Source organism: Cervus elaphus, chromosome 29 (assembly GCF_910594005.1).
Source record: "Cervus elaphus chromosome 29, mCerEla1.1, whole genome shotgun sequence".
Lineage (NCBI taxonomy): Eukaryota > Metazoa > Chordata > Mammalia > Artiodactyla > Cervidae > Cervus > Cervus elaphus.
The window spans coordinates 54,263,468-54,287,410 of NC_057843.1; the positions used below are offsets into that span (position 1 = coordinate 54,263,468).

Sequence of the window (23,943 nt, forward strand, 5' to 3'; positions counted from 1 at the left end):
AAGCATCACCCTCAATGGTGAAAAATTGAAAGCATTTCCCCTGAAATCAGGAACAAGACAAGGGTGCCCACTCTCACCACTACTGTTCAACATAGTGTTGGAAGTTTTGGCCACAGCAGTCAGAGCAGAAAAAGAAGTAAAAGGAATCCAGATAGGAAAAGAAGAAGTGAAACTCTCGCTGTTTGCAGATGACATGATCCTCTACATAGAAAACCCTAAAGACTCTACCAGAAAATTACTAGAGCTAATCAATGAATATAGTAAAGTTGCAGGATATAAAATTAACACACAGAAATCCCTTGCATTCCTATATACTAACAATGAAAAAACAGAAAGAGAAATTAAGGAAACAATACCATTCACCATTGCAACAAAAAGAATAAAATACTTAGGAGTATATCTACCTAAAGAAACAAAAGACCTATACATCGAAAACTATAAAACACTGATGAAAGAAATCAAAGAGGACACAAACAGATGGAGAAACATACCGTGTTCATGGATTGGAAGAATCAATATTGTCAAAATGGCGATTCTACCCAAAGCAATCTATAGATTCAATGCAATCCCTATCAAGCTACCAACGGTATTTTTCACAGAACTAGACCAAAGAATTTCACAATTTGTATGGAAATACAAAAAACCTCGAATAGCCAAAGTAATCTTGAGAAAGAAGAATGGAACTGGAGGAATCAACCTGCCTGACTTCAGACTCTACTACAAAGCCACAGTCATCAAGACAGTATGGTACTGGCACAAAGACAGAAATATAGATCAATGGAACAGAATAGAAAGCCCAGAGATAAATCCACGAACCTATGGACACCTTATCTTTGACAAAGGAGGCAAGGATATACAATGGAAAAAAGACAACCTCTTTAACAAGTGGTGCTGGGAAAACTGGTCAACCACTTGTAAAAGAATGAAACTAGAACACTTTCTAACACCATACACAAAAATAAACTCAAAATGGATTAAAGATCTAAATGTAAGACCAGAAACTATAAAACTCCTAGAGGAGAACATAGGCAAAACACTCTCCAACATAAATCACAGCAAGATCCTCTATGACCCACCTCCCAGAATATTGGAAATAAAAGCAAAACTAAACAAATGGGACCTAATGAAACTTAAAAGCTTTTGCACTACAAAGGAAACTATAAGTAAGGTGAAAAGACAGCCCTCAGATTGGGAGAAAATAATAGCAAATGAAGAAACAGACAAAGGATTAATCTCAAAAATATACAAGCAACTCCTGCAGCTCAATTCCAGAAAAATAAATGACCCAATCAAAAAATGGGCCAAAGAACTAAACAGACATTTCTCCAAAGAAGACATACAGATGGCTAACAAACACATGAAAAGATGCTCAACATCACTCATTATTAGAGAAATGCAAATCAAAACCACAATGAGGTACCATTACACGCCAGTCAGGATGGCTGCTATCCAAAAGTCTACAAGCAATAAATACTGGAGAGGGTGTGGAGAAAAGGGAACCCTCTTACACTGTTGGTGGGAATGCAAACTAGTACAGCCGCTATGGAAAACAGTGTGGAGATTTCTTAAAAAACTGGAAATAGAACTGCCATATGACCCAGCAATCCCACTTCTGGGCATACACACTGAGGAAACCAGATCTGAAAGAGACACGTGCACCCCAATGTTCATCTCAGCACTGTTTATAATAGCCAGGACATGGAAGCAACCTAGATGCCCATCAGCAGATGAATGGATAAGGAAGCTGTGGTACATATACACCATGGAATATTACTCAGCCGTCAAAAAGAATTCATTTGAACCAGTCCTAATGAGATGGATGAAACTGGAGCCCCTTATACAGAGTAAAGTAAGCCAGAAAGATAAAGAACATTACAGCATACTAACACATATATATGGAATTTAGAAAGATGGTAACGATAACCCTATATGCAAAACGGAAAAAGAGACACAGAAATACAGAACAGACTTTTGAACTCTGTGGGAGAATGTGAGGGTGGGATATTTCAAAAGAACGGCATGTGTACTATCTATGGTGAAACAGATCACCAGCCCAGGTGGGATGCATGAGACAAGTGCTCGGGCCTGGTGCACTGGGAAGACCCAGAGGAATCAGGTGGAGAGGGAGGTGGGAGGGGGGATCGGGATGGGGAATATGTGTAAATCTATGGCTGATTCATATCAATGTATGACAAGACCTACTGAAATGTTGTGAAGTAATTAGCCTCCAACTAATAAAAAAAAAAAAAAGAATTGTACCCATAATAAAACCATGTGATTTACAAAATTATTTACTTAACATCACTGGAAGTGTTTTTGCAGCAATTGATGATTTGCAGAAACCTGCTTACAAAGTGTTCCTAAACTGGTTGGAGACTGAGGCAACCTAAACAGCATCTAAGGACTTTCCCAGCTGAAGGTTCTGTGATTTATTTCCTAGGACTAAATCATTCCCATTAGACAGAAGTAAAAATAAATATTATTTTTCAAATTTCATAGTATCTTTTTGAAAGCAGGTAATGTGGGTAATCTACTTGCCTTCATGGCAACATTTCTTAAAACCATTTCCAAATATCCCAATAGAGGTGGGTAATATCTTTAAGTTCTAAAGGTTCTCAGGCTCCAAACCACCATGGAAACACATTGGTAAAAGCAAAATCAGATGCAAAACAGAAAGTTCAGATACAGGGCTATTTGGTTTGATATGCAATACATGTTGACCCAACTAAGACTCTGAAGTTATCACAAACTTATAATCAAAGATGTATATCTGTATTAGATAGTTTGCCATGAAGACCACTTCTTCTCCATTCCAGTTCCCTGAAAACACTTTGCTCAGAGGCTCAGGTACAGGTGAATCCTGCTATTTGTCACTGATGTCCCCTGTCTGCAGTGGGTGAGTGATCCCTTCACATTTTCCAGTGAGTTGTTAGGAAAAGATTTTCAAAATGCTTTTTGCTTTACCACCATTTTACAAACAGTTACAGTGGGAGCACGTGGGACAGAGTTTCCAGGACACCATTTCACAGATAGTTGCTCCAGTTGCTGGTACAAGAAGTATTCTTGTTTTCTGTCTCCTCTCACTGTGGGACTCCAGCTTTTGTGCCAGATATGGATGGTTCTTGCTCGGAGAATCAGGATACCCAGAATGCTCCCACTTACTCTGGTTGCTGGCCTCCACCAGGTGGTAAACCACACTTAAATTGTTAATCACATTATGCTGAACATCTTCCTATTTCAACCTTTTTTGTTTGTTTTGTTTTTGTGTTTTATTCTAACATAAACTAGAAGGAAAGAAGTGTAGAAGGCAAAGAATTGTAGTATGTGTTTCAAAGCCCTTAGCTCTTCACTTAACTTACGCATTTCTATTAGCATGTAACAAAGTTACTTTCACAAGTCCTAGTCATGGCAATCAGAGAAAAAAAATCAAAGGAATCCATATTGGAAAAAAAAGTAAAGCTGTCACTCTGTAGATGACATAATATTATACATTGAAAATCCTAAATATGCTACCAGAAACCTATTGAGCTCATCAAGGAATTTGGTAAAGTTGCAGGATACAAAATTAATATACAGAAATCTCTTGCATTCCTATATACTAACAATGAAAAATCAGAGACATTAAGGAAACAATTCCATTCACCATTGCAACAAAAGAATAAAATAGTTAGGAATAAACCTACCTGCAAGGAGATCAAACCAGTCAATCCTAAAGGAAATCAGTCCTGAATATTCATTGGAAGGACTGATGCTGAAGCTGAAGCTCCAATATCTTGGCTACCCTGATGTGAAGAACTGACTCATTGGAAAAGACCCTGATGCTGGGAAAGATTGAATGCAGGAGAAGGGGACGACAGAGAATGAGATGGTTGGATGGCATCACCAACTCGATGGACAGGCATTTGAGCAAGTTCCGGGAGTTGACGATGGACAGGGAAGCCCGGCGTGCATGGGGCCGCAAAGAGTCGGACATACTGAGCGACTGAACTGAAACCTACCTATGGAGGAAGTGATCTATACTATGAAAATATGTGATGCTTGGATGAAAAAAATTGCAGATGACACAAACCAATGGAAAGATACACCATATTCTTGGATTGGAAGAGTCAGTACTGTCAAAACAAGTATACTACCCAAGGCAATCTACGTACTGAATGCAATTCCTGTCAAATTACCAATGGCAAGTTTTTGCAGATCTAGAGAAATTAAATCTTGAATTTTTTATGGAGACACAAAAGATTCCAGATAGCTAACGCAGTCTTGAGAAAGAAAAAAATGACTGGAGGAATCAGGCTTTCTGGCTTTGTAATCAAAACCAGTATGGTACTAGCACAGAGACAGATTTATAGATCAATGGAACAGGACAGACAGCCCAGAAATAAATCTGTGCACCTATGATCAGTTCATCTATGCCAAAGGAGACAAGGCTATACAATGGAGAAAAGACAGTCTCTTCAATAAGTGGTGCTGGGAAAACTTGTCAGCTACATGTAAAAGAATGAAATTAGAACATTCTCTAAACACTATATGCAAAAATAAACTTAAATGGATTAAAAATCTAAATATAAGACTAATACTGTAAACTCTTAGAGGAAAATATAAACAGGACATTCCTTGACCTAAATCTCAATAATTGACTTTTTGGATCCATCTCCCAATAATAGAAATAAAAACAATAAACAAATGGGACCTAATTAAACTCAAAAGCTTTCTGCACAACAAAGGAAACCATAAACAACATGAAAAGATAGCATACAGAATGGGGGAAAACATTTGCAAACGATACAGCCACATAGCATTAATCCCCAAAATATACAAACAGCTCTTGCAGCTCAATATAAAAAAACCAAACCAATTGAAAAATGGGCAGAAGCTCTAAATAGACATTTCTCCAAAGAAGACATACAGATGTCCACAAAACACATGGAAAGATGTTCAACATAGCTATGTATTAGAGAAATGCAAATCAAAACTACAGTGAGGTATCACTTCATACCAGTCAGAAAGGCCAACACAAAAATCTAAAAGCAATAAATGTATGGGAGGGTGTGGAGAAAAGGGAACCCACCTACACTGTTAGTGGGAATCTAAATTAGTGTAGCCAGCATGGGGAACAGCATGGAGTTTCCTTTAAAACTAAAAAGAGTGCCACCGTTTGACTTCTCTGTCCCACTCCTGGGCATATATTCAGAGAAAATCACAACTTAAAAGATATGTGCACCCTAGGGTTCACTGCAGCACTGTTTAGAATAGCCAAGACATGGAAGCAACCTAGTTGTCCGTTGACAGATGAATGGATAAAGAAAATGTGGTGTGTATACACATACACACACACACACACAAAATGTAGTATTACTCAGCCATTATTAAAAAATGAAATAATGCCATTTGCAGCAACATGGATGGACATAGAGATTGTCTTACTAGGTGAAGTAAGACAGACAAAGATCATGATATCACTTATATGTGGAATCAAAACAAATGACACAAATGAACTTACTTATAAAACAGAAGCATAACAGACATAGAAGACAAACTTTTGGTTACAAAAGGGAAGATGTGGGAGGAAGTGATAAATTAGGAGATTGGGGTTAACATACACACACTACTATATATAAAATAACCAACAAGGACCTACTGTATAGCACAGGAAACACTACTCAACATTCTGTAATAACCTATGTTGGAAAAGAATCTGAAAAAGAATGAATATATGTATATATAAATATAACTGGATCACTTTTGCTTTACACCTGGTACTAATACAACATTTGAAATCAACTAATTCCAGTATAGAATAAAAATATTTAAAAACTGTGAGAAAAATAGTTATATATGTGACTTAAATGTCTATTGAATAGTGGTCTATAATAATGACTGACTGACTCACTCTCCATCTCTCTTTCTCATTCTACCCCTCTTCCTCTTCTATCCTTGATGAAACATTTTAAGAGAGTTAATTATCCTAAATATATTACTACTATAATGATAGTAAAATAAAAGTAGAGAAATCAAAAGCCAAAAGGAATACAAAAAATATCCAACAACTAAGATAATTTAATTACTGTGATGATTCATTAAGTTTAAGAATTGAAGTTCTTTGGAGCCTTGGCATAGAAGTAGGATGAATTATAAAATCCATTGATTGATTTAATCATTCAGTATTATTTATTGTATCATTGCCATGCATTAGGCTGAGAGGATTTCTGAATATATTCTAGTTGACAGTTTGCTTTCACCATTTATAGACTCTGCTTATGGTCCTTTTCTTCTTCAGCTGAGGTTTCAAGCTGCCTGTGGAAAGGTGAGGCAATAAAAGAGACACTTTTCTCACACTAATTCATCAGTTTGATAATAATGTCCAGGTGGTGAAGCTCTGGCCAAGGAATAGTTTGGGAAATATGATTGGAAGCTTATTCAATAGTAGGAAGTACCTTGCAGAAGCATTGATACTTTAAAACCTATAATTTACAACTTGGGTCCCAAATCAGTAAGCCCTGAGTATGACCCTGATATGCTCCCATCTGTAGCAATCACTGGAACATATTTTCAATATATTGAGCATTTGACTCACCCAAAGACAGCTGAAACACCTAGTCTTGGAATGATAGGCAATTCACTTACCTCCAAGCCCCAGTCTTTCCATTCTTAAATTGGTAATAACAATATTTACCTTGCCAGGAAGTTGACAAATTTGAGATAATATAGATAAATGTATTCATACAGAGTGGCTGATATATAGCTGGTTTATAATAATAATTATCCCCATTTTAAAGTAAGGGAAAAAAAGTTACTTGCCTGAAAGAACAGTCCTAAAAAGTGGCAGAGACAGAACTTTAGGTGTGCTCTCTGGCCCCAAATTGGTGCCATGTTGTCCCCAAGGAAAATCATTAAGTTTTTTGAATGAGGGAATGATAAATCAGCCTGACAGTGACACATAGAGTAGATTATAGTAGGGGAAAATGTGGTGACGGGAGAACCTGTTATTAGACTATTTCAATAGAACAGGTTAGCATTCATCCGACTTTAACCTAAGAGTTGGGAGTAAACACAGACAGAAGGTGAAGAAAGCTAAGGGTTACAAATGTAAAGTTTCTAAGATCTGGCAATGACATGTGTTGTGGGAAGAGAAAAGTCAAAGAGAAAAGGAAGTAGATGCCCTGGGTAATCAGGAGAATGAAAAAGCCAATTACAACAAGAGGAAAGTCAAGAAGAGAAGCTTATTTGAGACCCTGGAGAAACGTGGTGAACATCATTTGGGGATATGTTGTCTGGGGTGTCAGAGGGACAATTAGATGGGGATATTACTCAGGCGAAGAGTTGACTCATTGGAAAAGACCCTGATGCTGGGAGGGGTTGGGGGCGGGAGGAGAAGGGGACGACAGAGAATGAGATGGCTGGATGGTATTGCTGACTCGATGGACGTGAGTTTGGGTAAACTCCGGGAGTTGGTGATGGACAGGGAGGCCTGGCGTGCTGCCATTCATGGGATCGCAAAGAGTTGGACACAACTGAGAGACTGAAGTAAATTGAACTGATAAAACTTGGAGTTAATGATATCTCTGAACTTAGGCACATTGTTGTTATTTGGCAGGTAGGGAGGTAAGTAGCTGGGTGTTTACATGGCAAACAAGCTTTTTGTTTGAATTTGATTATTATAGGGCATTATGTGGCTGATAGAGATTATGGTACACTGTTCCACCCAATCAACCCTTTAATGCCATTTATCTCTATAAGTCACAAGCAAGGTGTGCAGTCATCTATAAACTGTAATAATTGAAAGGTGATATTAATCATCATCTATAAAATGTAATAATCATGAAAATACTTTAGATTATAAAAGGAAAGTACCAAGATACAAATTTTCTTAAATAAAACTTTGGGAAACTCAAAACTTGCACCTATGAATATTTCTTCCATAATTTTTTTTTCCCTTGCCTACCTGGTTGCCAATCAAAACATCTGTCTTTAGGACTCAGTTTAGCCACATTTCTTTCTTTTTTTCTTTTTAAGTCTTAAAAGTTTTGGCCTTCTTTTCCCCTGATTAATTTCCAAAATAACAATGAGAAGTGAAATTATAGTATACTTCTTTCCAGTCCCTGCTAAATCCATTAAGGAAAGATAGTTTAGAATAGGAATCAGGTACAACTGTTGAATTTCCTTGAACCTCATCAGCTGTTCATCGTTAAAGGACAAGGAAAGCTCATCTCTCCACAACATGAGTGTGTTGCATTTATTTCTATTTTGTGTCAACAACACCTTTTCCTTTGTTCAACCTCCCCTGTCTACACTGCATACAACTCAGTGAGATGATCAGTTGTGGATGTCAAATTCTACAATGTGGTTTACAAAAGGATGTCTTTTTCTCCTCCTCTTCTATACTGTGTCTTCACTAAACCTAACTTTAAGGTGTTTTGCTGACTCTGAAGTGTCCAGATCACTATATCTGTATATGATTAGCTAACTTTGGGAATGAACCTCTTTCTTCCAACTCTTGTATGACAATAAGGCATCTGAAAAATAGGGAAGAAAACCAGACAGATGGTATTCTTCTTACTGCTAACAGTTTTTAACAGGCCACCATCCTATATTGGTAGCCTAAAATCTTCAAATGTTTTTGTCTTTTGCCCCCTGTTTTCTTACAGTGAATAATTTTTAAGCCTTCATACAATGTCAGGTACTATTCTAAGCATCTAAAAATTTTCAATGCATCTTCTCAAATTTTTACTCTATAAGCTGGTTTTGTGTATTATTTATACCTTTTAAAATTAATATTCTGATGATAGAAAATAAGGACTCAATAAACTTGGAGCCCTCATTCTTACTTGTTTAGGCTATAACTTTAATCCTGTCTCAGTGGACACTCCTAAATATGACAGAATGCTATATAATTGTTATGTTTTTCTTATCACTCACCTATTGTTGTTTATGGACTTCCATCATAGCTCAGTTGGTTAAGAATCCACCTGCAATGCAGGAGACCATGGTTCAATTCCTGTGTTGGGAAGATCCACTGGAGAAAGGATAGGCTTCCCACTCCAGTATTCTTACACTTCCTTTGTGGCTCAGCTAGTAAAGAATTTGCCTGCAATGTGTGAGACCTGGGTTTAATCCCTCTGTTGGGAAGATCCCCTGGAGAAGGGAAAGGTCACCCACTCCAGTATTCTGGCCTGGAGAATTCCATGGACTGTATAAGTCCATGGGGTAGCAAAGAGTCGGACACGATATTCCTCATGTTGTGGTAGCTCAGCTTGAGTTCCTGATTTTTAAAAGTAAGATCAACCAGTCACCATCCTTTACTGTAGCTACAGTCTTAAATGTTTGTCTTTTTTTTCTTCTGTTTTCCTATAAGGAATAAAAATCACAAATAAAGGTAACTTAAGAAATGACTCATCTAGTAATTACAAGAGATCCATGTTATCTTTATTATGAAACTACTGATACTGGAAATTGATAGAGTTTTGCCTAGAATATTCTCACTTCCCAAGCCACATCACTGAGATATCAGAGGATGCCTCTGTGATGCCATCTGTCAGTCCTGGGAGACATCACCAAATAGGGTTGATGCAGGCCTAAGAGTTTTGGGTTAGAATGAGGAAAAATTCGTGGAAACCTACTTTTCTTCATTTTAGCTCCCATATTTTTAAGCTCAGGAAGCTTCAAAAGAGATGTAAGAAAACATGAAACCATGCAAAATGAAATGAAAAATTCTGGCCAAAGTTGTTCACACTGAAATCAGTAAGTTGTCACACAGATGGGAATGTTTTCTCATTGGACACTGTCTTCCATTTTGTTTCTCTCTTAACCATTTCTGGCTACTTTCAATTGACAACCTTATTTACATCACTCTGATAAGCTTAAAGGCCTGAAGACTGTATTAGGGAGACTGTTACAATTATGATGAGATTCTGGTGGCTTTATTACATTCCTGAGAGAGTTACACACAGAGACATTACTTGAAGGAGAATTAAGGCACCACCTGGGCAAGGAAAATGATTATTGTGTTGGGCTATTTGGTAAAATTTGGTTTATAGCAGAGACTATTGGGGGGCTTTGTTTTTATCCTTATAGACCATCATACTTTTCACTTCTCAAATCTTAATCCTAAGAGAAGAGTCAGGTTTAAGAGCAAGGCCTGGTGTAAACTATGACTCAATTTTAGTAGAACTAAAATGAGACCTTGATGGCCTTTGATGACCTTGGCCCATGAGATCTATTTATCCAGGATGTGGGGAACAGAAGGAAAAGAGAATGGGACCTACACTCAGGGTCTCTGAGACATTTCCCTATGACCACCAGATGGATTTGCAGCCTACACACTATCTGACAGCTTCTCCTTTCCCAGCTGGGGAGCAAAACTAGACAAAGAGGTGAGCATATAAGTAGATAGAAAGGAGCACAAATGTTATACTTCAACTTCTACCACTTTATAAAGATCGGCAAGAATGCTGTTGCTGCTGTTAATCTACAACAATCTAGCTCACTATTAGCCTGCAGGATGACAGGCACTCTCTGACAAATATATTCTAACAAGAAAAATATCCCAATATGCAGTATCTTGAGTTTTAATTTTCTTTTGAAGAGAGATTTCAAAGGTATCATTATAACCAAAAAATATTAGTTAGCTAGTTGGAAAAATTATTCTGATAGTGCTGCCATATAATCCAGCAATCCCATTGCTGGGCATATATCTGGGCCAAACTATAATTCAAAAAAGATATGTATACCCCAGCATTAATCAGCTCAGTTCAGTTCAGTTGCTCAGTCATGTCCGACTTTTTGCAACCCCATGAATCGCAGCACGCCAGGCCTCCCTGTCCACCACCAACTCCCAGAGTTTACTCAAACTCATGTCCATCGAGTCAGTGATGCCATCCAGCCATCTCATCCTCTGCCAACCCCTTCTCCTGCCCCAATCCCTCCCAGCATCAGGGTCTTTTCCAATGAGTCAACTCTTTGCATGAGGTGGCCAGGGTATTGAAGTTTCAGCTTCAGCATCAGTCCTTCCAATGAACACCCAGGACTGATCTCTTTAGGATGGACTGGTTGGATCTCCCTGCAGTCCAAGGGACTCTCAAGAGTCTCCAACACCACAGTTCAAAAGCATCAATTTTTCGGTGCTCAGCTTTCTTCACAGTCCAACTCTCACATCCATACATGACCACTGGAGAAACCATAGCCTTGACTGGATGGACCTTTGTTGGCAAAGTAATGTCTCTGCTTTTTAATATGCTATCTATGTTGGTCATAACTTTACTTCCAAGGAGTAAGCATCTTTTAATTTCATCACTGCAATCACCATCTTCAGTGATTTTGGAGCCCAAAAAAATAAAGTCTGACACTGTTTCCCCGTCTATTTCCCATGAAGTGATGGGACCAGATGCCATGATCTTAGTTTTATGAATGTTGAGCTTTAAGCCAACTTTTTCACTCTCCTCTTTCACTTTCATCAAGAGGCTCTTTAGTTCCTCTTCACTTTCTGCCATAAAGGTGGTGTCATCTGCATATCTGAGCTTATTGATATTTCTCCCGGCAATCTTGATTCCAGCTTATGCTTCTTCCAGCCCAGCCTTTCTCATGATGTACTCTGCATATAAGTTAAATAAGCAGGGTGACAATATACAGCCTTGACATACTCCTTTTCCTATTTGGAACCGACTGGCTCTTCCATGTCTAGTTCTAACTGTTGCTTCCTGACCTGCATACAGGTTTCTCAAGAGGTGGGTCAGGCGGTCTGGTATTCCCATCTCTTTCAGAATTTTCCACAGTTTATTGTGATCCACACAGTCAAAGGCTTTGGCATAGTCAATAAAGCAGAAATAGATGTTTTTCTGAAACTCTCTTGCTTTTTCGATGATCCAGCGGATGTTGGCAATTTGATCTCTGGTTCCGCTGCCTTTTCTAAAACCAGTTAGGACATCTGGAAGTTCATGGTTCACATATTGCTGAAGCCTAACTTGGAGAATTTTTTGAGCATACTTTACTAGCGTGTGAGATGAGTGCAATTGTTCGGTAGTTTGAGCATTCTTTGGGATTGCCTTTCTTTGGGATTGGAATGAAAACTTTTCCAGTCCTGTGGCCACTGCTGAGTTTTCCAAATTTGCTGACATGAGTGCAGCACTTTCACAGCATCATCTTTCAGGATTTGAAATAGCTCAACTGGAATTCCATCACCTCCACTAGCTTTGTTCATAGTGATGCTTTCTAAGGCCCACCTGACTTCACATTCCAGGATGTCTGGCTCTAGGTGAGTAATCACACCATCATGATTATCTGGGTCGTGAAGATCTTTTTTGCATAGTTCTTCTGTGTATTCTTGCCACCTCTTCTTAATATCTTCTGCTTCTGTTAGGTCCATACCATTTCTGTCCTTTATTGAACCCATCTTTGCATGAAATGTTCCCTTGTTATCTCTAATTTTCTTGAAGAGATCTCTAGTCTTTCCCATTCTGTTGTTGTTCTCTATTTCTTTGCATTGATCGCTGAGGAAGGCTTTCTTATCTCTCCTTGCTATTCTTTGGAACTCTGCATTCAAAGGGGATATCTTTCCTTTTCTCCCTTGCTTTATGCTTTCTTCTTTTCACAGCTGTTTGTAAGGCCTCCTCAGACAACCATTTTGCCTTTTTGCATTTCTTTTCCATGGGGATGGTCTTGATCCCTGTCTCCTGTACAGTGTCATGAACCTTTGTCCATAGTTCATCAGGCTCTCTATCAGATCTAGTCCCTTAAATCTATTTCTCACTTCCATTGTATAGTCATAAGGGATTTAGGTCATACCTGAATGGTCTAGTGGTTTTCCCTACTTTCTTCAATTTCAGTCTGAATTTGGCAATAAGGAGTTCATGATCTGAGCCACAGTCAGCTCCCGGTCTTGTTTTTGCTGACTGTATAGAGTTTCTTCATCTTTGGCTGCAAAGAATATAATCAATCTGATTTCAGTGTTGACCATCTGGTGATGTCCATGTGTAGAGTCTTCTCTGTGTTGTTGGAAGAGGGTGTTTGCTATGACTAGTGTGTTCTCTTGGCAAAACTCTATTAGCCTTTGCCCTGCTTCATTCCGTACTCCAAGGCCTAATTTGCCTGTTACTCCAGGTGTTTCTTGACTTCCTACTTTTGCATTCCATTCCCCTGTAATGAAAAGGACGTCTTTTTTGGGTGTTCGTTCTAAGAGGTCTCGTAGATCTTCATAGAACCGTTCAACTTCAGCTTCTTCAGCGTTACTGGTTGGGGCAGAGGCTTGGATTACCATGATATTGAATGGTTTGCCTTGGAAACGAACAGAGATCATTCTGTCATTTTTGAGAATGCATTCAAGTACTGTATTTTGGACTCTTGTTGACCATGATGGCTATTCCATTTCTTCTTAGGGATTCCTGCCCACAGTAGTAGATATAATGGTCATCTGAGTTAAATTCATCCATTCCAGTCCATTTTAGTTTGCTGATTCCTAGAATGTCAACATTCACTCTTGCCATCTCCTGTTTGACCACTTCCAATTTGCCTTGATTCATGGACCTAACATTCCAGGTTCCTAGGCAATATTGTTCTTACACATTCGGACCTTGCTTCTATCAGCAGTTCCATCCACAACTGGGTATTGTTTTTGCTTTGGCTCCATCCCTTCATTGTTTCTGTAGTTATTTCTCCACTGATCTCCAGTAGCATATTGGGCACCTACCGACCTGGGGAGTTCCTCTTTCAGTATCCTATCATTTTGCCTTCTCATACTGTTCATAGGGTTTTCAAGGCAAGAATACTGAAGTGGTTTGCCATTCCCTTCTCCAGTGGACCACATTCTGTCAGACCTCTCCACCATTATCCGTCTGTCTTGGGTGGCCCCACACCGCATGGCTTAGTTTCATTGAGTTAGACAAGGCTGTGGTCCTGTGATCAGATTGGCTAGTTTTCTGTGATTATGGTTTCAGTGTGCCTGCCCTCTGATGCCCTCTCGCAACACCTACCCTCTTCCAGTGTTCATAGCAAGCACTATTTACAACAGTCAAGACATAGAAATAACCTAAATTTCCATTGACAGATGAATGGATGAAGAAAATATGGTACATACAGATAATACAACAGTATACTACTCAGCCATAAGAAAGGATAAAGTCACTTGCAGCAACATGAATGGATGTATAGATCATATGAAGCAAAATAAGTCAGAAAGAGAAAGACAAATATCATATACTATCATTTATGTGTGGAATCGAAAGTATGACACAAATGAACTTATCTATGAAATGGAAACAGACTCACAGACATAGAGAGCAGACCTGTGGTTGCCATGGGGAGGGATGGGCTGGGAATTTGAGATTAGCATATGCAAACTAATACAGAATGGATAAACAAGGTTCTATGTATAGCCCAGGGAACTATATTAAGTGTCCTATAATAAATCATAATGTAAACGATTTTCAAATAAATAATTCTAATTCTCCACTTCTTTCACATCCACACCTTTTGAAATGTTACTTGAGAGAAGCAAGTTCCATCAAGAAGTGGAATCTACTCCCCTGCTCCTTAAGTCTTGGCTAGCCATGTGACATCCTTGGACCAATATTTTGCCTTGGAAGTCACAGCATATCAGTTCCAAGCCTAGGCCTCATGAGGCCTTTCACATTTCCACTCAGTCTCCTGGAACTCTGCCACCCCCATGAAAACAAACCCCAGAGTAGACTGTTACAGTGTGAGGTACCACTCCGAGAAGACCTGAGTCATTCCAAGTTAAGCCATATTAGACTAGCAAGCCCATAGCCAGCTCCACAGTTGATGAGGTGCAAGGCCAACTGAGATGGCTGAAACCTGAGTTCAGGTTTGTAGGCCATCCTATGCTGTTGCTTCTTCTATCTTATCTCACAAGAGCATTTATCCTCTGCTTCCTTGTCCGATTCATCTAAGTAAATCTGCCCTCTTTTTCCAGCCAGCCCACGGCTCTGACTGATTTCTTCTGCTCTATCTCTAAGATTTGCTCATTGCTGAACCCCAAGCAGTGCTTGGCACACATAAATATTCATTAATTAGTGAACAAATCAATTTCCTACAAAAAGACTTTCTTGACTATATAAAAAAATAATTCTTCCTCCATAAATGTCATGATGCTTTTTGTTATTTGCTTCATGTAAAAATAAAAAGAGTAACCCAAACTATACAGTGAATGTGCAATTTTATATTGTTATTTCAGAGCTAGTGTATTTTCAGGCATAAGATTTATTTTTAGATTTAAAACTCCATAAAACAGAGGTTAAGTCTGTTTAACCAACTTCAAACCATAGTCTGTAGTTTTTAAAATTAGTAAATAAAGCTTATTGATTACTTATTTCACCTAGATGATGATGATGAAATGATAGTTTAGTAAATCATTCTGCTTAGGAATTACCACAAGATAGAAGAGAAAGACTATCAAATATGATATCAGAAATTATAGATTTGGAAACAGACCAACATTTGGGGGGAACTAATCCTTACTTCTATATAAAATGCCATTTTTTAAAATCTTTTGATCAATATGATTTTTTTTTTCTCCATTCTCTGTCTACTGATTCAGTGTCAGAGTCCATTGAAAATTCCCTCCATCACGTGTGCATCAAGAAGGAAACTGCATATCTCAGGAACCAATTAAAGTTTAACTTACCTCCTCCTGACCATTCCTCAGCAGCTCTTCCCAGAGAAGGCTGGAGGGAGCTCAAAGGAAAGCCTCCTTGGAACACTCACCTGGAACTCATGGGCTCCTTTGAGCCTGCAGTGCCGGGGGCCCTGGTGTTCCTCTCTGAGCCGTGATTTCATTTAGCTTGAGCGCTGCATTCTGAATAGGGTGCTAAGGGAAATTTACAGACTAGATTAGACATGGTTTTTACCCTCAGGAATTACACAATTTAATGGAGGAAATAAGATTAACACACAGTCAATTAAGAGAAAGTAGATACACATGTACACATAAAAATATTGATTTAAGTTTGGGAAAGAGGAGATAGGGGCAAAGGATTTAGATGCTAATTAGGAAAGTCTTGCAGACTTTGCAGCCTTCACATGCATTTTCCTGAGTGGATGGAAAGCTCACCGTGAGCTGAAAGAAAGGGGACAGCTTTGCAAGGAGAGATTCCTCTTTTCTCCCACAAATGGCCCCGGAGCAGAAGCAACTGTGTGCTCAGCGATTGTAAGTCATGTCTGTGTAACTGGCCAGCTGGGTTATTGGATGATACTGTGGAGACATTTTCACTTGGCCTTCTAGTCATCTGAGATTAGCCAATTTAAAATGGGCTTATAGTTTCTGTCCCTAGCTCTTCACTCAATGAGTGAAGTAACATCAAATAGTTCTATCATTAAAGACATAATATTGATATGGTTGACAAAAACGTTTCTACTGCAAATGGTTGAGGAGGAATACTTAATTTCATACGGGGGAATCAAACTTGATATTGATCTCCCAAAGCCTATTGTTCTCCAGAATTTATACCTAGCACCATGCTTGCTTTTTGGCTCAAAATGGTATGCATAGGAAATGGCAGCCTAGGCTTTGTAGAAATGCGTTGAGCCCTGGGGAACCCCAGAGATGATCACCCCGAGAGGCCCTGCAGTCCTCAGCGAATTTCCTATACCTCTCACCTCACACTGAGATAACATTATCCTACAGAACAAAGTGAAGCAATTGCTATCTTTGGGCATCAGATGAATGGCATTTTTTTTTAAATTTCCGATATTATTTATGGAGTTAAAATTCCCTCTCTCCTTATACCCCTGTTTCAGCTTTTTCAATCTAATCAAAGATTGTTTTCTCTTTGCCTGTTGTTGGGGGGAGCTCGGGGGAGAAGAGACAGATGGTATCGTTTGCAAAAGGAAAGCTGAGAGATCACACATATATCTTTCAGCTTTGTGGCAAACCTGATGCCAAGATTCTTGCTCGAAGTGCGTAGTGCTACGCAGGCACAGAGGCGTACCAGAGCGGGTGAGGCCAGCCGTGGAGGGCAGTGCAGTAAATTGCCGTGAGCGGATCCAACAGCAGAACATGGGAGCTATTACACTTTGGCAGCTATTTTATTTTTCCCTTATGGAGTTTCAGACCTGTCCTGTACACTGAGATAGCTTTCATCTGGTTAAAACTTGTGCCGTATTTAAACTTCCTTCAGACCCGTGGAGTTGGAGGGAGGAAAAAGAAAAAGGAAAAAAAAAAAAAAACCTAACATAGCCCATAACACACTGAAATGATGTCGGGGGTGGGAGAGGGGCAGTAATTGTGCCCAGATAATGTTGTCATACTTTGTAAAGCCTTTAATGCTGGAATTTATTTATTAATGATGCATGGGTTATTACCCGCCATCTGTCTTGTGTTAGCAGTGGGCTGTTTCAGATTATGGTAATGTGTTTCTGATTTGAGTTGTGTTGAAAGCCAGAACAAGGCAGCTCATGTGCAGGCCTCTTTGAGGCCTGCTGTTTTCAATTCCTCTTCACAGAAAGGGCTTTTATTTGATTTGTTATGGGGATTTTTTTTCTTCTGTTGCCAAAACAGCTGCAAGCCTGGAAGGGAATAAGACATAGGGCCACATCAAACTTGTTAGCTTGTAAAAAAAAAAAAAAAAAAAGAAAAAGAAAAAACTGGAATGTTCCAGGAATCAAAAAAAAAAAAAGGTTATGAAAAGGTAGATGGACAGAAGTAGGGCAGAGACAGGGGAGAAAAAGCTTTAGTGGTCATTCTGATTGGCTTTTATATAAAGAGCAGACCCCAACATATTTTGTGATTTTAAATATTGTAGGTCAGATTGCTATGTACTTAATTTATTATGCCCATTCTTACCAAAGAAGATGGCTTTCTTTTGAATAGATTTAACAGTCTTTATGCTAATACAAGGGCTTCCCTGGTGACTCAGAGGTTAAAGCGCCTGCCTGCAATGTAGGAGACCTGGGTTCAATCCCTGGGTTGGGAAGATTCCCTGGAGAAGGAAATGGCAACCCACTCCAGTATTCTTGCCTGGAGAATCCCATGGACAGAGGAGCCTGGTGGGCTACAGTCCATGGGGTTGCAAAGAGTCGGACATGACTGAGCGACTTCGCTTTCCCTTTCACTTTCATGCTAGTACAAGGAGCAAAAAGAAGTCCCCAATGAGCTAGCCATCCTCCTCCAGTCATCAAAGCAAACACTTAATAAATAAGCTTTTTTTTTAACGTAAAAATTGATTTGTTAATGCTTATGAAAAAAATGAAACAGGTAACAGGCAAGCATCTCTTGCCTGCTATGAACATTCACCCTGATCTGAGTTCTCTGCATTTCTTCTCACAGGCTATATAAGTTGGCAAAGTATGTCTCAAGACCACTGCTATCCATCTAGCAATGTTGATGGAGAGGCTCTATGTCTATTCTGTCCAATATGGTAGCCACAGCTACGTATGGTTATTGAGCATTTGACATGTGGCTCGAGTGACTGAAAAATTAAAATTTTTTTGTTTAATTTTAATTAATTTACATTTTAAAAGCCATATGTGGCTAATAGACACCATATTGAAAAATTCAATTCTAGGATTAACTAAGCAAAGAGACTTTTCTTCCTTCTGATAAAAAGTAAAGGCATTTTATACAAGTTATTATTATGACCAACTTTTCACATTGAGAATTTGTTTGAAAGACTCTTCCCTGTTGTTTAATTATAGGTTGATAGCACTAAGGCTTTTTCCCAAAGGCCAAGGCCGCTGTCAGTTCTTTCTTGAAGCAAGTTCATAAATGTTTCCCATCTATAAAATATGAACTTACAAGAAAACTTGATACTCATATGATAAACAAATAAACAACCATGAAGATCTGTAACCAAACTTCTCAAGTCATAACAAATCTACTAATACTAAGGATATTCAAGAATTTGTTTTAAATTTACTGGCAACAATTCTCTCAATTCAATTTAACACAGACTTATTGTTTCTGGAACATATGGTGTGTTCAAGGAGAAGCCCAAAACCATGTGAAATTGACTTTGTATACACAAATACTACACTGTCCAGATTCTAATTAATTCACATTTTAGAAATTATGAGATACTTCTTACAACTTACAAATAAGTTTTGCAATGTCTGTGGTTGTCAGTCTGCTTTTCCACAACTGTTTCATCGATGGAGAAGAGGCTATAGAGAGAGATGAGATAAAGAGATGTAACAGGGACAAGACGTGTATTCACCATTCCCTGATAACTTTGCCACGCAGACACACATTTAGACTCCACTTTCCAGCCACCCTTGCAGTTTTATGGGACCTTGTGAATAATTCATAAGTTGAGTTCCAGTGGAATATGGGTGGAAATAATATATGCCATGTCCAAACCTGATATTCATGTACATTTTGCATAATTCACTTAACTTGTGTCATTGCAGAAAATAGACAAAGCTCTGCGGCTCTGGAAGATGGCCACTACATGGCAGGAGCGAGCCTCAGCCCCTCAGTGACACAGTGGAACAGAGCTGTCTGTCCCAAGTAAGACTACTTAGATTTAGACTCTGATTGAAAGAATATGTTTGCTCACTGTGACTGAGATTTGGAGGATGCATTTTGCAAACTAATAATAATACAAGATGACATCTTGGAAAAGAAGTCAGGCCAAGGAGAACTTTTCATAGAGTCAGCTTCATGTTGCTTACTCTGTTCCTTAACTTAGCTGTTAAAAACCTAACTTCTAATAGTTTTACCAAGAGTTGTCCATATTCAGTGAGAAAAACTTACTTTTTTTTTAAGTAAACAAGATCCAAGTATATGGAGTGCAAGGTCAATTTGTGTGTGTGTGTGTGTATATATATATATTTAAAATAAAACATAGTACTACCATGCAGATTAAAATGTAAGCTAAAACATACTTTCCATGTAGTAAAATCCAAAGAGCAAGCCAACTACAGGTCTCAGTGGGATAGGCCCTCACATCATCATCTTCATTGACATAAAAAATGACCGTGATTTTGTTCCTGAGATTCTGAGACTTTTTCACAGGCTCCTCTTACCATCCTCCTTTTGGATACTTTCATTCTTAGTAGTTCAGTCCTTCCAGCTTCTCTCCTGCCTGGTTGCTGTTTCTCAGCCCATGCCATTCAAATCGATGATTCAGCTGGATGGCCTGCTTGGCTTGTTATCTTGGCGCCTCCACAATATCCTGCTTGACTTCTTTCTATACACTGAGCCTGTAGGCCTGTCCTTCGTTGACCAGAACTCCTGGTGCATCAAAGTCTCAGATCAAAACCTCTCTCTATAACTCCTGTTCATCTGAGGTGAGGGCGCAGTTTCAAATAAAATAATAATCACAAGTTTACTGATAAAGTTTTATGTATGTGTCCCCCCAGAATTTATATGCTGAAGCCCTACCCTTCAATGTGATGGTATTTGGAAATAGGACCTTTGGGGATATGTTGAGGTTATCATGGTGAGGTCCTCAGGGAGAAGACCCCAGAAAGCTTGCTCTTTTGCTCCCCACACATGCCCAGAGAAGTCTTGTGAACATACAGCAAGATGGAGACAATTTACAAACCAAAAGAATCCTCAAAATGAAACCTTAACTTGCCAGCACCTTGATCTTGGACTCCTCAACCACTGGAATTGTGAGAAATAATTTGTTATTTTAAGCCACCCAGTCTATGATATTTTGCTGTGGCAGCCTGAGCAGAATAACACAGCAGGTGATCAAAGGAAGGAAAGATTTTTCTGTCATCTTACATAAGATAAATGTGGACGACATGCCAACCAGGATGGAGAAGTTTTATTGGCCAGTATAGCCCATTTTATAATCCAATGGACACATTACATTTGTTTTTTTAATTCTCCCCTTTTCTTGACTTCCTCCTTCCTATTAATGCTGTTTAACTTTTTACAAGTTTCGATACACCTTATTAAATTTCAGTTTGTCTAATACAACCTTCTTATTCTACTATAACTGAGGTAAGAAATTGATTAGAACTGAAAACACTTCACTTGTTTTTGTTTCTAAGTATTGTTGATAGACCTGTTCTCATGCCTATATATTGATTAGGAGAGCTTGTGATATATACTAATATATACAATAAGTCCCCTACATATGAATGAACTCCATTTGGAGAGCATGTTCATAAGTCCAATTTGCTTTTAAGTCCAGCTAAGTTAGCCTAGGTACCCAACTAACACAATTGGCTATATAGTACTTTACTGTAATAGGCTTATGATACTTTCCACACAAATAATACATAAAAAACTAACCAAAAATAAACATTTACTGTTACAGTACATTACCTTGAAAAGTACAGTATAGCAGCTGGCACACAGAGGAATGTTCACATCTTTGAAAGTTCACAACTTGAAGGTTCATATGTAGGGGACTTACTGTATTTCAATTCGGAAGTTTCCTTGTAAAGTCATAAAATGGACTTTAGTTTGAGTTCTCAAAGCCACATTTTGTAGTCAACATACAAGGTGATACACCTGGATATATAAGATAGGTAAACCAAACATACCCAAGGATAATGTTCCAGACCCATTCTGAGAAACGGTGCATTATATTAACCAGTGAAATGATTTGGAAAAATTTAGAGGGGAACCATTTGTTATTCTGATATGCCGTGGTACCAAAATGTGTTATGATCACGAAAGAGCAGTTTGTTGGAATAAAAACTAAATTTAAAGATCAAACATTTAAAGTCTGGAAAGACTAACTAGTTAAAAAATTTAAACCTTATTTCTGTGTATCGAATGATAATGCCCAGTGAACAGATGGAGGCAGGAAGCTTTAGGTCTGTGCCCACATCTATGGAAAAGCAGTATAATGCAGGAGGCCCGGAGTCAAGCTATCTTTTAAAGGATATTGGCATATTGGTAGCTTGAATCACACATTATACTTCCAATTCAGTGACATTTTTACATTTACTGAATAAATTACTGAAAAGTACCTTGTATTACTTTGATAATAAAATTATTATGGAATACATGTTTAGACAACATTTTATCATTTTAAAGCTTCCTTTTTTTTTTTTTTTTAATATTATCCAAATGCTAAGAAGCCTGCAAAATCCCACAATCAACTAAATATAGAAAGGGGACAGGAATAAACTGCATGAATTTTAAGTTAAAGAAATGTCAAAATATAAACCCCAAAGTAAATGCTCCCATAAGGATAGTTTTGTCATCTCTGGAATCATTTGCTTTATTTATTCAAGGGATGAATATAAAGTTGAAGGAAAGCACTCAGGCCAATTAATGTTTCCCAGGCCCAATGTGTACAGAAAAAGTATAAAATCTATAGGGTTTCCAAGTAGTGGTTAGCTATGCTGCTCTTGAGATTGTTTGCTCTTTCTCCATCCTTGCCTTTTTGTCTCACAGAGATGTTAATCCCTGCAGGCTGTGTATCACGGGCCCTATTAATGCTAGATTCCACCTGGATTCAGTCAGTTGGTGCCACCAGGGGGAGACCGGAGAGCACAGCATGAAAGGACATATTCTATCTCGGTCTCTCACCCTTTGCACCAGGCAGCCGCTGGATATAGCTGTGTGTCCTCCATAGTCTTATTTCCCACATGACGGAGCCTGTCTTGATGCCATTTTCTTCCTGGGATTCTTAAACCCAAGGTAGCCTAGATAACTTGACTCTTCTCTTTACCTTTCCAATAAGAAGTGACACTGGCTTCCTGTTTGTTTAACTTATGGGTTTTCTCACTACCAGCTTCCCTTGTGACTCAGCTGGTAAAGAATCCACCTGCAATGTGGGAGACCTGGATTCGATCCCTGGTTTGGGAAGGTCCCCTGGAGAAGGGAAGGGCTACTCACTCCAGTATTCTGGCCTGGAGAATTCCATGGGCCATATAGTCCATGGGATCACGAAGAGTTGGACATGACTGAGCGAACTTTCACTTACACTTTCTCACTACCATCCCTTATATAGCTCCCAGCTCTTCGATCACTTAACTAGATTAACTTCAGGTTGTTTTAAATACTTTCAGAGACTGGTCTGACCTCGACTGATGCATTAACTATATTTCCTTGAAGATGCAGACGTTTTCTATGCTTTTTAGCTTCGCTATAGAGACAAATGTAAAACCATACAGTGGATATGAGAGGAAGAAGAGTAAAACACCGAATATTTCTTTAGGGCTAAAGAACTCACTCAGTTCAATAAACAGAATGCCTAGATTATATGTAGATAATAAATATACTATAATTCACTGGGAAATGGATAGGTCCACCCTAAATTTAGTTCAAGGTAGTTCAAGACTTGATGAACTTAAATGGACTTTATTATAATATTCTGTACCCCAAACTATCTTGTGTTGACTAGACAATTTGGGTTAATGCTGGTCTAAATTTTGAAGGGGAGGGATCTCTATAAAATGTTCCCTTTTTAAAATGGCAGAGGCTGAAAATGAGGTTCAGTGAGTTACTTCATTCCTAAATCTGTCACTACCCAAACAAGTTCAGCCAATGGGGGAAAAAATACAATAAAGTAATGGACTGATAACCAGTATCTGATGCAATACAACAGATGAGGAGGTTTTGCAGTATCTTAGTATCTTTATTTTACCCTTACTATAATTTCTTTACGTATGACACTATGGGATCATCAAGCTGAAAACTGACTAAAGAGATAGTCTCTATCTATAATACTCTACTGTAAATGATCTGATAAGACCCAAGCAAAACGTTTCATCTATGAACCTCCAGCATTGTTACTCTTAGCATCTTCTTTAGTAATTACATCAAGAAAAGCCTCAAGCATGTTTCCCCTAGTTTTTACTCTTGTTAATTCCACCTGTTTGCTTATTATCTACAATACAGTTGATATAAATATGTATTTTTCTATAAGTACTGTGGATTCTTTTGCTACACAGAAACATATTTATTCCTATTATTAACACTGGTTCTCGTCTGAAAGTCTTCGACAGTGGCTGCTTATAAGCTGAAACATAAAACATCATCAACAATGGAGCAATAGGAACTCTCATTCATTGCTGGTGGGATTGGAA

General features: G+C 38.5%; 1 long non-coding RNA gene across 1 annotated transcript in view; it reads left to right on the top strand.

Moving 5' to 3' along the window:
* Window positions 1-23,943, top strand: part of LOC122686084 — a 112,679-nt gene that overhangs the window by 55,160 nt on the left and 33,576 nt on the right. Inside the window, exon 2 of the long non-coding RNA XR_006338620.1 lies at window positions 19,351-19,450. This is a non-coding gene — a long non-coding RNA (uncharacterized LOC122686084). The remainder of the gene's footprint in view (window positions 1-19,350; window positions 19,451-23,943) is intronic.